The following is a 15,973-nucleotide window of genomic DNA, read 5'->3' as shown; positions in this document are numbered from 1 at the left end:
AGGGATTCGTGTTCTTTTGTGCAATGGATTACGGCAGGGTTGAATTGAGGGTAGAATTTACTGCACATATTTGTTACGGTGCTCATTTGAATTCATAGTAGAGAACGAGCATCTGCTCTGGAATTGGTGATGTGAGTCGTTTGCATATAGTTATCAAACAAGTATTATCGTGACCTGGTAGAACTGGCTGAAGTCAACATTGTCTTCGAAAGAAAAGTTTCAGTGCAGTTCAAATGATATGAAGATTTAAATTGCATTTTAGTAAAGTTTGTTTTCCATTACAGTAGATTCTAAGTAGAACCAACAATTGATGAACTCTTAAAAAGTATGAAAAACTATTTCATAATTTAAAAGTTATTCCTTAGAAAAATTGGATAAATGTAGTACTCCTCCTCCTCGGCGTAAGACGGACACCTCACTGTTCAAATGCTTAACAATTGAAGAATCAGGTTTTGGTCACACCCACTATAAATTAACAATATTTGATGCATTCCACAATAGAAAAGTAGAATCACACTGTAGCCTTCAAATGGAAAAATATAAACGAAAACAAAAACAAGCGGTAATGTTATGTAAATGTTGGTGTACAATTTCTGGTTGTAATGTACCAAAACAGTAAAATGCTTACAACATAGTCTACTATCCTATTCCTGAACCTTTTCTAGATGGGTTGTTAAAATTAGTAGTTAAATTTTGTGATTACGTTTGTAAGTCGAGGTATTTTTGTAAATGAAATTCAAAATAAAATAAGTGGCTGCATATTTGATATAATATTCAGGGCAGAAACTAGTTGGTCTGAAAATATTAGAAGTGAAGAAGTTTAATGTGTTTCGAAGTGACCGTAGTTTATCATTATCAGAGAAAAAATCAGGTGATGGTGTACTTATCGCTTCAATCAGAATTAATCACTATTGAAAAACATCAAGAATTTGAAGACGTGGGGGTAAAAATATTGATAAAGGCTGAAATTAGTTCCTTTGTATCTGTTTACTTCCCCCTCACACTTTGCTAAAAACCCTCGTATAAAAAATTCCTATATATTGCAGAACCTAAAATGCAAAGTGTGGAACCCCAAACCAAAATTTATATTTAAGATAGATTTTAACCACAAGACAGTTAATTTTATTCATGTTGATGATAATAACTCTCTGCTGCTACTGATTGTAGGTGGAAACGAAACATTACAATTCATTTGTGATAAAAACAGCCACCTAGGACTGCATCAAATTAATCATGTTCGTAACCAGCTCAATTGCTACTTGGAAGCAGAGATGCCAGATTTACAGACATGTCTGTGAATTCACAGACTTATATTTTTTTTCACAGACATTTTTTTCGTCACAGACATTTACAGACTCTTAAGGTTTTTCACAGATATTTACAGACTTTTTTAATCAAGGGAAGATTTTAAAATTTATTCGTTTACACTGTTTTAATCTTCAGTCAAATTACATGTGCGATGCATTTTGCAACACGCATTGGAAATTCGCACGTTTTCAAGTCCACCACACGAACAAGCTGTCATTGTTATAGACCTGTCAATGTGCTGCCATGTTGTATCCAAAACGAAAATTTTCCATACGATTTGATGGTTTGTTTGGATACGTCAACTCACGTTGGTCGGTCTATAACTTGGCTGTCTATAATCACTGTCACTGAAAAGCTCAAATGTGCGCGACGCAATGTGCGATCAGGCTAAAATTCAATAGCATCATATGGGAGAACAGTTTTAACAAAATGGAAATGATTTCACTCCAATCGGTTGAGCTTTCGTCGAGAAAAGTGAGTGAGAAATTTTGATCGTGAATACGCACTTTTTCTCTTCCATAAATAAATATCAATGAAGTTTAATGGAAAATCAATATAAATACTTGCACTAATCATTATGATGAGTTCCATGTGATTTGAGTATTTCGGCGCATGTCAGAATCTGTCCACTTTCCCGAGGTATCCGGTACATCTGAAAGAGGACATTTTGATCATTGGGTCTGATATGTCCACCATTGATCTTGTATGTATGTATGTATGTGAGTACAATCCATCGCCCTCTGTACCGGCAGAGTTTTTATGGAAGAAACTTATCTGCATTTTCTGTATGTCGAATGTGCAAACATTTTTAGCCGTGGAGATGGAAGGTGACAGCTCTATCGTACATCAAACGACCCATTTCAAGAATGCCTGTTTCTGCACGTACATTCTGAGGTCATTTTCTGATACAATAAGCCCCGCAAAAATACACAAGTGTATTCTCACTTCCAGAAAAAAAACTTTTTATTCTGGCACGTATTTAGTTATAAAATGATTGGGATATTTGTGTACAATAAAATAAAAAGCAAGTGTACTTATCTGGTTGTTCCAATGTGATGAGTGAGTCTCCATCGTACCTTGATGTTCACGTCTCCTTTCCCGTTTCCTTGTTTTTTGTGTAAATTTGTTTTATGCATCTAAATTACCTTTGTTGTGATACATCCTTCAACGAAAACAAATTTTATTGTATTCCCCTGCTTTTCTGGGAGGACATTCGCGTCCCATGTCACTGGTCATCTTTAGGTCACCCAGCACTTGGAATGTGCACTCCGTCGGTGTTATATGCAAATTGCAAAAGAAAGAAAGAAAGAAATACATACAGCCGGGATTAGTTTCAAGAAGTGATTATTTTCATCGGATTCCCCAACTAACCATATTATCGCAAAGTGAGTATATACAAAGCTTTATTGCGACTATATGGTTACTTGGGTACCCATAGGCCATCAGAATGGTTCATCGGTTGCAAATTCAGGCATTTTTTTATATTATGCGTTATGTTTCTCAATGTTTTGACTTTATCCTATTTTAGCTCAAAATTATACCTTCACTACCCAAACACCTTGTGAAAGTTTCAAAACCGTCTTTAAGTTTAAATACTGGTGTAAACAACTCTTACAAAGTCAAAGTTGCTGCTTGGGCATTGCAACTACGGGTAATCATTGAAAGTACTTGCATTTTGCTCAGGCACTTTTGAGCAAACTGTAACCACCTTCTCATACTCGAAATGTGCCTCGACCAATCTGGCACAACGATGCCCTATACGCTCTCTGACCAAAGCGCAGGGAATATGTCCACCATTGATCTTATAGTAAAATTCTAATGTGATTTGAGGTGTCGCATGATGAGTTTTTGATAAATCAATATTTTGCGAATTCCCCAGTGGAACCTGGAACACACATTATTGTACATATTTTCGGAACCAAAATCAATAGCGATCTATGAGGATCTAAAACACATCTTCTGGACCTTGTTCCACTCTAATTGGTCTAGTCATTACTGCGAAAAGTGAGTGAGTTACAGTCATATGAACTTACATACATACATACATATATAAATAAAAACATACACGCAAACCAAAAATCTATTACAATGAATGTTAGTTCCGTTTCCTATCATTCTCTGTTCATGAACATTGCAGCGAATGTTAGAAGTTGACCTTACAGGTGATGTAATGGTTTTTTGTCTTTTTCATTTCGTGTTCTATCTACGCTTTCGACTATACCAGTAAGCTTGTAGAACGACGCACATTGTAGAACATTGTAGAACGACGCACACACTTGCTTCGAATCTCTCCAGCAGAAAAAGCATACGAAGTCGAGTATGCGAGAAAATTAGCGCTTCATGTTTGCTTTTAGGCTATCCATATTCAGGAGCATGAAGAGAGCAGTGGAGAAAGCACAGGTCTGATAATCGAAGCGTTCTTGGTTCGAGTTCAGTCGGCAATCGGATTCCTATTTTTTTCGACATAACTAATTTACCTCACTAATATACTTTACATTTTTCGGTTTCCAATTTTCTTGCATTGGACCGCAGCTAGGTATATCGCATCCTCGGTTCATGCGGTCTCCACTAACATCCTCTGATGATGAATCCCACATGAATTGTAAGCGAATCTTACATCCCTCGGTTGGGTGTACATATATGCACACATACAGAAACATTTTCCGATCCCGTTGAGATGAGTCTATTGGTATATGCCATTCGTCTCTCCGGGTCTTGGAACGAAATTGTGTTTTTCAAGTGATATTTATTTATTTATTTATTCAGTCTTTGACGGTTTCGCACAGACTAATCTTAACCTATCACATTTACTCTTAACCTATTTTTAAAACAGAGCCTAGTTAAATTAAAATCGAAGTCATCACAAACAGCATTAAAGGCTCTAAGACAGGAACTTAGCGGACTATTAAATCCATAACTAGTCCTGTGACTGGGAATGACAATTAGGGCAGAGTTTCGTAATTCGCGCTGAGGTGCGTTAAGCATAACTTCCTGTAGAAGATCTGGACAGTCGGTGTTGTTCATCAGGATGTCGAATACAACCAATTGTTGCAATCTCAGTCGTCTCACTGATAGCAACTCTTAGTTGATTAAATGGCACCTTTGTTGGTAATCAGGAAGATTCACGGGATCATTCCACGGTAGGTTCCGGAGTGCTAATCGTATGAACATTTTTTGTATACGTTCAATGCGGATCACCTGGGACGTGTGATATGGTGCCCAAACTTAAGCACAAAAGAGTGATTTTAATGCGTACACATCGGTTACTTGAGAAGCATTACGACGAATAAACCCCTTTTGCTGTCATGGTGGAGACATGTTCGCTGAATCTAAGTTTAGAGTCAATTATAACTCCCAAGTCGCGAATAAATTGCACACCTTCTAGCGGAGTAGTGTCAATTCGATATTGGTGAGTGAGCGTTGACAAACAGCGACTAAATGTGATCGTTTTGCATTTATTGATGTTCACGCTCATACCATTCTCTTTGCACCAGATTGACACTACGTCGATGTCAGCCTGCAGTACAATACAATCGAGTACAGACGCGATAATTCTGAAGATTTTGAGGTCATCAACATAAAGGAGCTTTCCAGAGGATATTCGAAGGCACAGGTCGTTAATAAAGAGGACAAAGAGCAAAGGTCCTAACACGCTACCCTGTGGTACGCCAGATGGTATGTCGAACGCATTGGAACGAGACGAGTTCACTTGCACAAATGCCTTTCGACCCGTTAAATATGACCTTATCCAGTCCGCAATCCAATCCGGAAATCCCATGCGTTTCAGTTTTTCTGTGGCATAGGCATGAGGGACGGTGTCGAACGCTTTCGAAAAGTCGATGTAAATAGAGTCCACCTGGTTGCGACGTTCTATCTCACGGAACAGTAACTTGGTTGTGGTAGACCGGTGTGGTATGAATCCGTGCTGATACTCAGAGATAATCGGTTTCGCTGCATTCAGCACGACCTTATGCACTAGTGAATCGAGAACTTCCCAGACAGCAGAGAATTGAAATCCCTCGATAGTTTACCACATTGTTTAAACTGCCAGATTTGTGTACAGGAATCATTGACGCGGTTTTCCATAAACTTGGGAACGTTTTTTGTTCTAACAAACAGTTAAACAGTAACGTCAATGGTTCAACCAGAGATGCAGCGCAGTTCTTCACTAATATCGGTGGCAGACCATCGACTCCCGCTCCTTTCGAAGCATCTATAGCCAACGTACTTAACACTTCGTCACAAGAAAAACTGAAGATTGGAAGGTGGATACCATAAGATGGCACGTGTTGGAAACAATCCGGGCGAGGCACAGGAGAAGTTGAACAGAACACACTTTGAAAAAAAAAATCGAAAAAAGATTGGCAGCATCTTCAGGTGTGCTGGCCATGGAATCACCGTAGATAACGTTATTCGGTACACGATTGCTAGCCTTTTGCTTTTTAACATACCTCCAGAACATCGACGGATTTTGTTTTAGGTTGGATTCAAGTTTGCGCATGTATACTTGGTAGCTTGAAGAGAGAAGTTCATTATAGGATGATTCAATTAGATGAAGGAAATCTCTGTTCTCGTTCGATTAATCAGCGAAATATCGTTTGCGTGCTTTCCTCAGTCTATTACGCTGATTTCGCAATTCAGCCGTCCACCAAGGCTTCCTGTTGACGTAACTTGAAATACGACGGCGACGAGGAACAATTGAGTGAATACAGCTTGTCATAAAACAAGATAACGTTTGCATCAAAGTTGCATTGCCTGAAATCTGGGTCAATTGCATCCGAATCCGCGTCGATTTGGTGGTTTATGATGACGCTGTGCACATCCACTAGTAAACTAAACGGTGGGTGATGGGCGTCGGTGGATAAGAGTGGAAGTGGTGGCCGCAGTTCTTCAATGACATCTGGAGAATTCGTGAATGCTAGATCATAGTCTTTCGGGACACCTTGGTGTACGAAAAAGGCAAAAAGGTTGGTATCAGCAAATTGTGTTATATTTAGCCAAGCTTTTCCTGTTTGTGTACTTATTTTGCAAAATGTAACGAATATGTTGCTTGATATATCTTATTTTAAAACTGTATTTGTAAAATCGTTACAACACGTGGCTTGGTACTTGGCTTCGTTGTATAGTACTCTCCACTTCTCGATGATCTTTATTTCGATATTCTTTCCTATCTGAATCGTTTCAACAACCCTGATCCTGATTCATCAACACTTTTTGAGCACGAAGTGTTTAGAATCGTATTGATAAGCTTATAGATTGATCTTTTGATTGTCGATTTCTCCATATTTAGGTGGTGAAAGTTGAATCTCTCACTAAGATATGCTCGTTTCTCCGATGCTGGCTTGCAAAAGGATCAGTACTAAGTAACTAACGGATTTCCATACTACATGGCATATAAATTACTCAAATTCTAGAAAACGTTGTTTCCTTAAACTTTCGAATATGATAAAAATCGACGAAAAATCTACTCATTCCAAAAGTAAACACTTAAAGAATGATTTTTTTTTTATTCATTAGAATTTCACATAGCTTTCATGTGATATCATAATTGGGAATTGCACCACAAAATCACATGAATCTTATATGTTAAATGAAATTTAAGTGATTGTTCATATAAAACTCATGTGATCATGTTCATTTATGATACATAACTCATGTTATGTGAAATTCAGATAGATATCATTGGTTTTGTTAATGGAAAAAATATAATTTGCATTCCCAATAGAAATTACACGAAAATGTGTTTCCGTGTATTACAGTGTCAGCTTTTTTCCCGATTTTCTCAGCCTGCAGATTTCACTAAAACTTTCAATTTTTTAAACGAGGGTTCTCAAACTTTTTGCTGTGAATATTTTAAATTCTTACCCTTAGTTGAAATTCGAATGCTAGGCTTTCAAAATAGCTGGAAATACGAGGTGAAATGAAAAAAAAATGAAGATTTTAAGTGCTTATTCATAAAAATATCAATCAATTCAACGCACAGGTCTTTCAACCAATGTACCTCATATCTTTTAATGGATTTATACTCCTATATTTTTTCCGTTTAAACGATCAATTGTACATGTTATGTCCTGTTCACCAAAAAGGAATTAGTAGTTTTGAATTGCTGTGTAGTTTTAATCATGGAAACCTATGTTTTCTTAGCTGTTGTAATAAAAAAAAAACATTGCTTCATGTTCAACAACATTTATTCTTCGATAATAAAAAAGAGCATTACATACACACTAAGATTATTTTACCGAAATCTGTGAAATTTTACCGAAATCTTAACAGCTGAACGTTCGCTAAGCAGTTCGGTGATTTTTCACAGTTTTCCTTTAATTTTTCAACGAATATCTGTAAAAAATCACCAAACGTTTTACCGAACGTTCAGCTGTTGAGATTTCGGTAAAATTTCACAGATTTCGGTAAAATAATCTTAGTGTGTAGAGTATTAAAAATCCATTGTACATAAAAGTTTTGATTGACTTCTAATGTTCTAGATACTTCTTTTTTATTTCATTTGATTTGTTTTCCGTCGATCTTCTTTTCCGTGCTGAGCACCAATTCTACCGATGCCAGGAAGGCAGCTCCCACACCTGGTCCCTGGACCAATCAGCTCATGAACCGGGGACCAACGGCTTTACTTCCTTTTCCGAAGGAAGGCGTAATCAGAGATGTTATGCCTCAGAACATCCCGGCGGCGCCGACTGGGAATGAACCCAGGCCTGCTGGGATGATAAGCAATCACGCTTACCACTACACCACCGGCGCCGCTATCTCTAGATACTTCGTCATCACAAATTCTCGAATTCGACAGCGATAAATAACATCGTAAATTGAAATGGACGATGCTTCAAAAACAGACTTCTTTCAACGAGATCTGCTTCAAACATTCATCGGTGTTGTTATCCTTGTCACCGGTCATCACACGGACCAAGAGCTTTTCTTGATACCATAGTTTAATATTTAGGAGCACATTTTGATCTATCGGTTGAATTACATCGGTTACGTTGGCAGGCAGAAAGTACATTGTGATCAACCCATCAGCACTTTTGAGTTCATCGTTTAGATGATTGACTGAACATTTATCAGTTGTTCAGCAGCAAAGCGTCAGACTCCTGGTAAAAATTTATAATTGACAGGGTTTGGAACAACTCAGGTGTAATCCAGCCATTTTTTGGCACGGAAATTTTAACATTTTTTAATGCTCTGGGGTTATGGGATATTCCTATAACCACCAATCGCATTTTGTTGTTTATCGTGACATTAGAAAACAGCATGAATGTAATCCTATGCTTGATAATGTTACGCCCTGGAGCATTTTTATCGATCGAACCAACAAACGATTCTGACGGCAACATTTTAAAAATCAATTCCGTTTTTTTTTCGTGAATTTGTTTTAGAAAACCCTCAATACTTGTTGCGCAATTTGAGTTTTCTTATTCCACATCATACTTTGAAGATAAGAGCCCAATGTTGCGAAAATTTGCACGTCGAAACGTATTTGAATCTTTTGCTGCGCTAACAGTTCTTACTCGATGCAGCACGAAGTATGTAATTACAGTATAATTGTATGTTTTTATGTATTGTATAAGTCAGTAATTGTGTAGTATTGCATAAGCTTTAAATCGGCGTATAATAATTGTGTAATAATCGCAATAACTCGCGGTAATTTCATACGCACTGGTAATCAATGTTGGTAGAAGCCCTTTGATATTTATTTCGTCAAGGGACAATTGATTCAATAATTGTAATTATTTGATGTTTTTGAAGGGTTTTCACAACTTATTGTCATAAGTATAACAATTTCATTATTCTGAGATAATTTTGATCAATACAATAATGATGATTTTTTTTCCCGATTTTGTCAGTTTTCCGTTTTTGTCATCCTAAAATTTAAAAAGAGGCTGACAAAATTGGGAATGCACTGTAATTTCATATGATATCGAGATGTTGCTCATATTAGAAAACAAATTCATGTAAAATCTAGGAAAGTTTCAATAAGTCTATAAGTTAACTACGTTTTCAAAAATATGAGTGAACTAATTGCAACTTTGAGTTGACCTCATTTGTCGTGCAATCGTAATTTATCTTATTATTAATTGCTTTTAACGTAGGATCAATTAGTTAAAAGCAAGTCTGTTTTGCTACAAAATGACTTCTACTGATATTTCAAATGTCGCATCTATTTCAAACAACCCCATCTCCCCTCCCGCCTTTGTAACACGCAAAATTTCTGCTAATTTTATGCAGCTTAATTACAGACATTTCTAAAATTCACAGCCATTTTTCGCTGACTTCTGAAAAAAAAATCTGGCATCTCTGCTTGGAAGTTTTGTTTCCAAATTGTACTGAAGATTTTAGTATTGATGAAGCTGCAGACCCATTATGGAAGAATGAACATTTTCACAAGGCCATTGCATATTAATTGTTCATAAGAAGCTGATTTTGAATTAATTTATGATTTCATTAAAACCTATTTTCCTGACATTCACAGCAGCCTAACAAAGTTGGTAATACCAACATAGATTGGCAAAACCTTTTAAAAGAAGAAAATACATCAACAAGGCTGTTGGTAAATTTTGTAACAATTTACATATTTACATGTTCAAAAAAAAAATAATAATAACAAAAGTGAGTGACAAGCTTCAAACTTCCAGTATGGTATACAAATGAAATTAAAAACCTCAAAAATAGGAATCAATCGAAAATTAACAATGAACGTACATATGGAGAATTTCAATAGTAATAGTTTGTTGATACCAGAACAATCGGGATATCGGGAAGGTCATTCTTGTGAAACCACGTTGAATTTGGTACGAGCGAAGTGGAAAAATAGAATGTAAAGATACGATTGTTGCTGTTTTTTGGATCTTAAACGCGCTTTTGAAACAATTTCTAGGCCCTTATTGTTAAGATCAATCAAGCGCTTTGGAATTACGAGTACCGCATATAAAGGGTTTGAAAGCTATTTGTCTGACAGAACTCAACGGACTGTTTTTAATGATTCTGTTTCAAGTCCCGTGGGGAATAACCGTGGAGTGCTCCAAGGAATTGTATTAGAGTCCTTGTTATTTATTATGTGTTTGAATGACAAGCGACGGGTTTTACGATTTTGCGACATTAATCTTTTTACAGATGATACTGTGTTATTCATTGCAGCTAAGGATTTAGATGATGCCGTTTTATACTTGAATGAAGAATGGTTGAAGTACAAACAGTTAAAATTGAATACAAGTAAAACTAAGTTTATGGTAATTTCGCGGAATCGATTAAATGAGAACATCTCTGTTGTAATTAATGATGAACTTTTGATCGCGTTCGGGAGATTAAATATCTTGGCGTGATTATTGATGAAAAACTTAAGTTCAACTCTCACATTGATAATGTCATCAAGAAAAGTGCCAAGAAGTATGGAATTCTATGTCGACTGAAAAACGATTTAACTATTGCCATTAAAATACAGCTATACAAATCAATCATCTCTCCTCATCTAGACTTTTACCCTTCCATTTTATTTCTGGCCAATGAAACACAAATGTCGAGATTACAGCGCTTTTAGAATAAAATAATGCATTTGATTTTGGGATGTAATAGATTAACTTCCTCAACTTTGATGCTAGACGCCATACGCTTTGGTTGTCGGTGAAGCACAGAATTGTTTATTTGACTACCCAAATAACATTGCAAGTTTTATCGAGGTTTTAAATCATGTTACAAGTCTAAATCACGGTCTCCAGAACCCTCATAAAACCAAAATTGTTACTTGGGTATGGTGGTAATTTTTAAAGTAGTTAACGGTTTGCTGCCTCGATATTTGTGTGATCGAATTGAAAGAGGAAGTGACTTTCATAGATATACTACTAGAAACGCGGTTGAAATAAGAACACCACATTTTTTTACTTGTGCTTAACAAAATTCATTGTATTATAAAGGAATAAATGTTTTCAATTCGATTCCTAGACATATCAAACGTACAGCAACGCATACAGAACTAAAAAGACACTGCGTTTCACACATTGAATCTGTCGTTTAAACAGTTATCCTGTGATTTTTTTTTTATGAGTTGACAAATTATGTATCTTGACGAAGTTATCTATAGTGGATTATTTTATATAGATAGCTGTCAAAACGACTTTTTAATAATTGTAGTAGCACTGCAAAACTATTCTGTTCTCCACGATGGTGATGATGATTTTAAATTTTTGGTTGAATAGTAGTAAATTAATTTAAAAAAGTAGTATACAAAGGTTTGAGCCTCGCGCGCGTATTACGGATATAGAGGTCTGAATTTAATACTTGGTAAAACAAATAACAATTTTGAAGGTTATTTGGAAGATACCTTGAGTTAGCAAAAAGTTTTCTAGCAAATGTTGGTGGTTCGTGAGCATTCCTGACATTGCTGAAAATTATGATAGCATCAGATTGCGGGGTTGCTAGTGTACTAGGATGCTTTTTTGATTGTAATACTTTTGAATATTTTAGGTGGACAAAAAGGCAAACTAAGAGGTTGACGCCTAAGCTTTTGCACATTTATATCGCTGTGAAGCAACTGTAAACTTTAGAGGTAATTTATATCTTTAACTGTAACCAGTTCAATTTTGTTTGCAAACCTAGTTCAATTTTCATATTAAATTATCTTAAAGATAAATCATCCAGCTCAAACCTTTGAAGGGGTAAGAGGTGGGACCATCATCATCATCATCATAGTCATAGCATGTTTGGTGACCGAACGGCTGAAAAGTTTGTTAAATTTTGAATAGTTTGCTAATGCTAAACTATTCAAATATGAAACAAATCGTATGTCGATATTTGAAATAGATCCATAAATGGCCAAGTAATAAACGTTCAAAACCTGACACTATTTAGTCATTATTTTAGTATTATTTACACTTTTTTTTAATTTGCATCCCAGTAACTATACTCCACAAAGACATTGTCCTACGTCAAAAATATTATTCTTAACACTTGCCAGATCACTTTATTAGAACAAAATGTGCTAAAGAGTGTGTTGGCAGAGTTAATAGTCAGAACGAAATATGTTGTATGTGTTTCAAATGTTTATGCTCAATTCAATTAAAAAAAAAAACTGTAATTCAAAGCTTCTCACTCAATAATTCAATAATTTGAATAATTCCTAATGCTGTAATTTTATGTTATTGAGAGTTTCCATCGAAAATTTAGCAAAATTGTACGTATTAATGAATATAATAAGAACAGCTATAATAAAAAATAATATCGTAAAATGTATCCTGGTGTTCTGTACGCAAACCAAAAATTTATTAAATTGAATGTAAGTTGCATTTATTACCATCCTCCACAGCAAACCGCACAGAATAATATAAGTTAACATTGCAGGCGATGCAATGGTTTGTTATTATCTTAATTTCGTGTTCTTTTTAAGCTTTCGACTATACCAGCAAGCTTATTTATTTATAAAATTGTAGAATGACGCACACACTTGCTACGATTCTCTCCAATTCCCGTTCAGCACTAACAACCAGCGATGAAGAATCCATCATAATTGTAAGCATATCTTACATCCCCCGGTTTGGTGTAGTTATATAGATATGAGCATAAAAATTGCATTTTCGAGCATATGTAATTTCAAATTTTGTAAAAATGTTTTGCTGCTTCGAATATATCGTTTATTATTTTTTCTACGTTGCTAATGAGCAGAGCTGCATACTTGCTGAAGAAAACATCAAGCTAAGTAGACAAATAACAGACATTCTATTACGGTGACCATAAATTCAGTTCAATGAATTTTGGATATGGTGTCTCACGAAACCTTCTATTTGGAGGTTTGTTATAAATCTGTATTTTTTTAGGTGCTGTGTTCCTATTTAACCCTTACGTTCATGAGGATTTTATTTTTATTTTTTCACCCCATGTCATTCAAACGGAAGCTGGGTTTCCGGGTACCCCGTCACGCACATAACGGTCAAGCAGTGAGTGATGGGTCAATTATCCTAAGGTTCTCCAAAATTAAAATTAGCCGTCACCGATTCCAGCCCTGCCTTTTGGAAGGAAAGCATGGAACTTGTCTAAATATTTTATTTGCTCTTATGCGCTACAGTGCCTCCGTTGACTGACTTGTCCCTACCACCAATCCCTCCCAGCAGGACACAAATCGGTACACCATACAGTGATTCACAGTCAATCGTCAGACGGCAATCGATACGTATTTTTTCCATCTTCAGAAAAAGGTACCGCCCCCATCTCGTCTTGCAAGATTCACGATCCAACAACGCACGATGGGGTCTAGGAGTTGAGCGAGGGAAAACTGCATCATCAGGTTTCACTCCAAAGTGGAGCAAAAGTAGCAAACCACTTCACAATAGGGATACAAAACATTCACATTCTGTTCAGCTTTTGCATCCACAGTGCTGCTGCTGCTGTTGCTGCTATTGGTACGTGAAAATCGACGGTAGAGGGAAAATGCAGAATTTTCCCTCCGCACTTAAGGAGTTTATAAATGTGAAAATGTTTGTATATGAGTTTTTCTCCTGTTCGGTCGTTGAGTCGTACAGTTTGGATTTTATTTTTCTGGAGCTTTCCTCATGCTGCTTCGATTTGTTATTGCCCTTTGTTGATGTGTTTCTGTTGTTGCTGCTGCTGTTCTTAGATTGGTGCTATATCAAACTGAAGAGCAGTACGCTAGGAGAGGTCGTATTCAGTCACGACACTCACTTTTGCTGATGTACATACCGGTGCGGTGCCAGTCGAGAGTTTGCAAAAGAGGTTGGGTAAACCAATTGGAAATTCAGATCCATTTAGACACTCGAGACGCCCACTTAAGTTAAACGCTGTGGCAGCTACTTTTTCGGTGTGTCTTATTTGCTCCTCGCTTGCTCATGCAACACATGTACGTCTTGGCCAAATTTGGCAGAATAAACAGAAAATCCGATGCAGTTTATTTGTTCGCTTGAGGATGCACCGCTGGTGATTCATGCTGAGAAAGTTGAATTCAGGTTTAAAAAAAAACCAGCCAAAAGCAATAAGTCTGTCCTCCTTTGTGGATACTTGATGGTTGTTACTACTGATTCTAGGAACGGAATCGTATCTAAAATTCGTCAAATTTTCTACAGCAAAGATTCCAATGTCTAATGGAAAAACAATCAAACCAAAACACATAATGTTCATTTTCCAAAGAGCAATCCTCTATCTACCGCACGTCTTCATCTGCCTTGGAAGCGCCCAAACTGACGATGCTGGATACCAAGTTTATTTACGTTTTATTAGTCTGACAACTGGCAGGTGTACCATTTCATTGGATCCGGGACGGAAAGCTGTAACCGGAATTGAAATAACCAGCGAATGGGAGGCAATATAGAGAAAAACCACGTCATGAGATTTTCCTAGGTCTGCGTTGTTCGCTTTTCTTCTTGATCCAGCGCCCACCAGCAAGACTAGTGAAGCGAGATGGGGAGGGATGGACGAGGTCTCATGTCACACGCCGGCTCACACTGGCAGGGCAAGAGGCAAGCCGAAATGTCGTGACGTGGCACGTTCCTTGGCTGTGTGAGCTGTTGCTGTTCAGTTTGTTACAACCCGGCACACAAAGTTGTAAAGCTAATTTCATGCTTTCGGAAACACGAACCAACATCGCACAGAATAAGGCAGCTGCAGGGCGCCCTTACTGAGAAGCTGTGGAAGCACGTGAATTGTTCACCATTAGTTGAATTGAAACAAACGGAGAAAGTTGAGTGTATTTGCAGGCAGAGAGAGCAGTTCAGAGCTCGTTGTTTGTGATGGAATTACCAAAAGAAATGAAAAATTCATTTTGTGTTGACAGGAACGTGATACTTAATCATTTGGGCGACGAAACCTTGGCTGGTCTAATACGCACTCTTGAGTACCGAGTGGGCTACCTTAATGGGTGTGGTGAAGAATGTCTTTGACATTTAATAAAATTGATCGTGAAGCAAACTTTTCCCGGACTTCCAAACATGTCATCAAATCATCTGGTAATTTTCGACTTAAATGTGGTACACACTTTTCAACATAAAATTTTAACGTTTGATGATCTGTTTTAATAATTGGAACTTGAAGCTTACACGTTCATTGAAATTAATATCTTTTCTCGTTGAAAATAATTTGTTCTGGGATACTATGTTTTGAGAAAAAAAATATTTTAAGGAACCTAATACAGGGTGATTCGGAATAACTGACACTTTAAAAAAATTTCATATCGATTGAATGCTTGCATGCTTTTTTGAGAATATTCCAGATATACTTCAGAACCTTCAACTTAGCATCCTTTTATTCTAATATCTCTCCCTTTACCTTAACTACCAGCCACATTTGTCACGAAAATTGACCACAGCTGCCACGTACGTTTTAAATTCCAGCACCTCTTGAGTCCTGGCGATGCGTCTAAGCTCTGATATTGAACGGACTATCCGCGAATGGTTCCTTTTTGCTCTTATAATGATTCGAAAAATAAATATTTCATTCATTCGAAGAGATTTCAGTTTCTAAAAGATAACACGTGATTTTATACTGATTTCTGACATGCTCCATTTTCACGTCCATGGCTGTTTGAAATCGCAAACGAATGAAATTTCAAATCATACTTTCAATACAAGCTGATATTTGAATACACTTTAAAACAAAAATACTTGAACATATACTGATTTTACCCATTAAGAATTGCATATTTGTGAAGACGGTGACAGTT

General features: G+C 36.7%; 1 protein-coding gene across 1 annotated transcript in view; it reads left to right on the top strand.

Moving 5' to 3' along the window:
- LOC135703957 (kinesin-like protein CG14535) overlaps positions 1–15,973 on the top strand; it is a 382,313-nt gene that overhangs the window by 144,964 nt on the left and 221,376 nt on the right. The window lies entirely within an intron of this gene.

This window comes from Ochlerotatus camptorhynchus, unplaced genomic scaffold, assembly GCF_037179485.1.
Source record: "Ochlerotatus camptorhynchus isolate MF236.1 unplaced genomic scaffold, CSIRO-AGI_Acam_v1.1 ptg000225l, whole genome shotgun sequence".
NCBI lineage: Eukaryota > Metazoa > Arthropoda > Insecta > Diptera > Culicidae > Ochlerotatus > Ochlerotatus camptorhynchus.
This window is presented reverse-complemented; position numbering and strand designations above follow the sequence as displayed.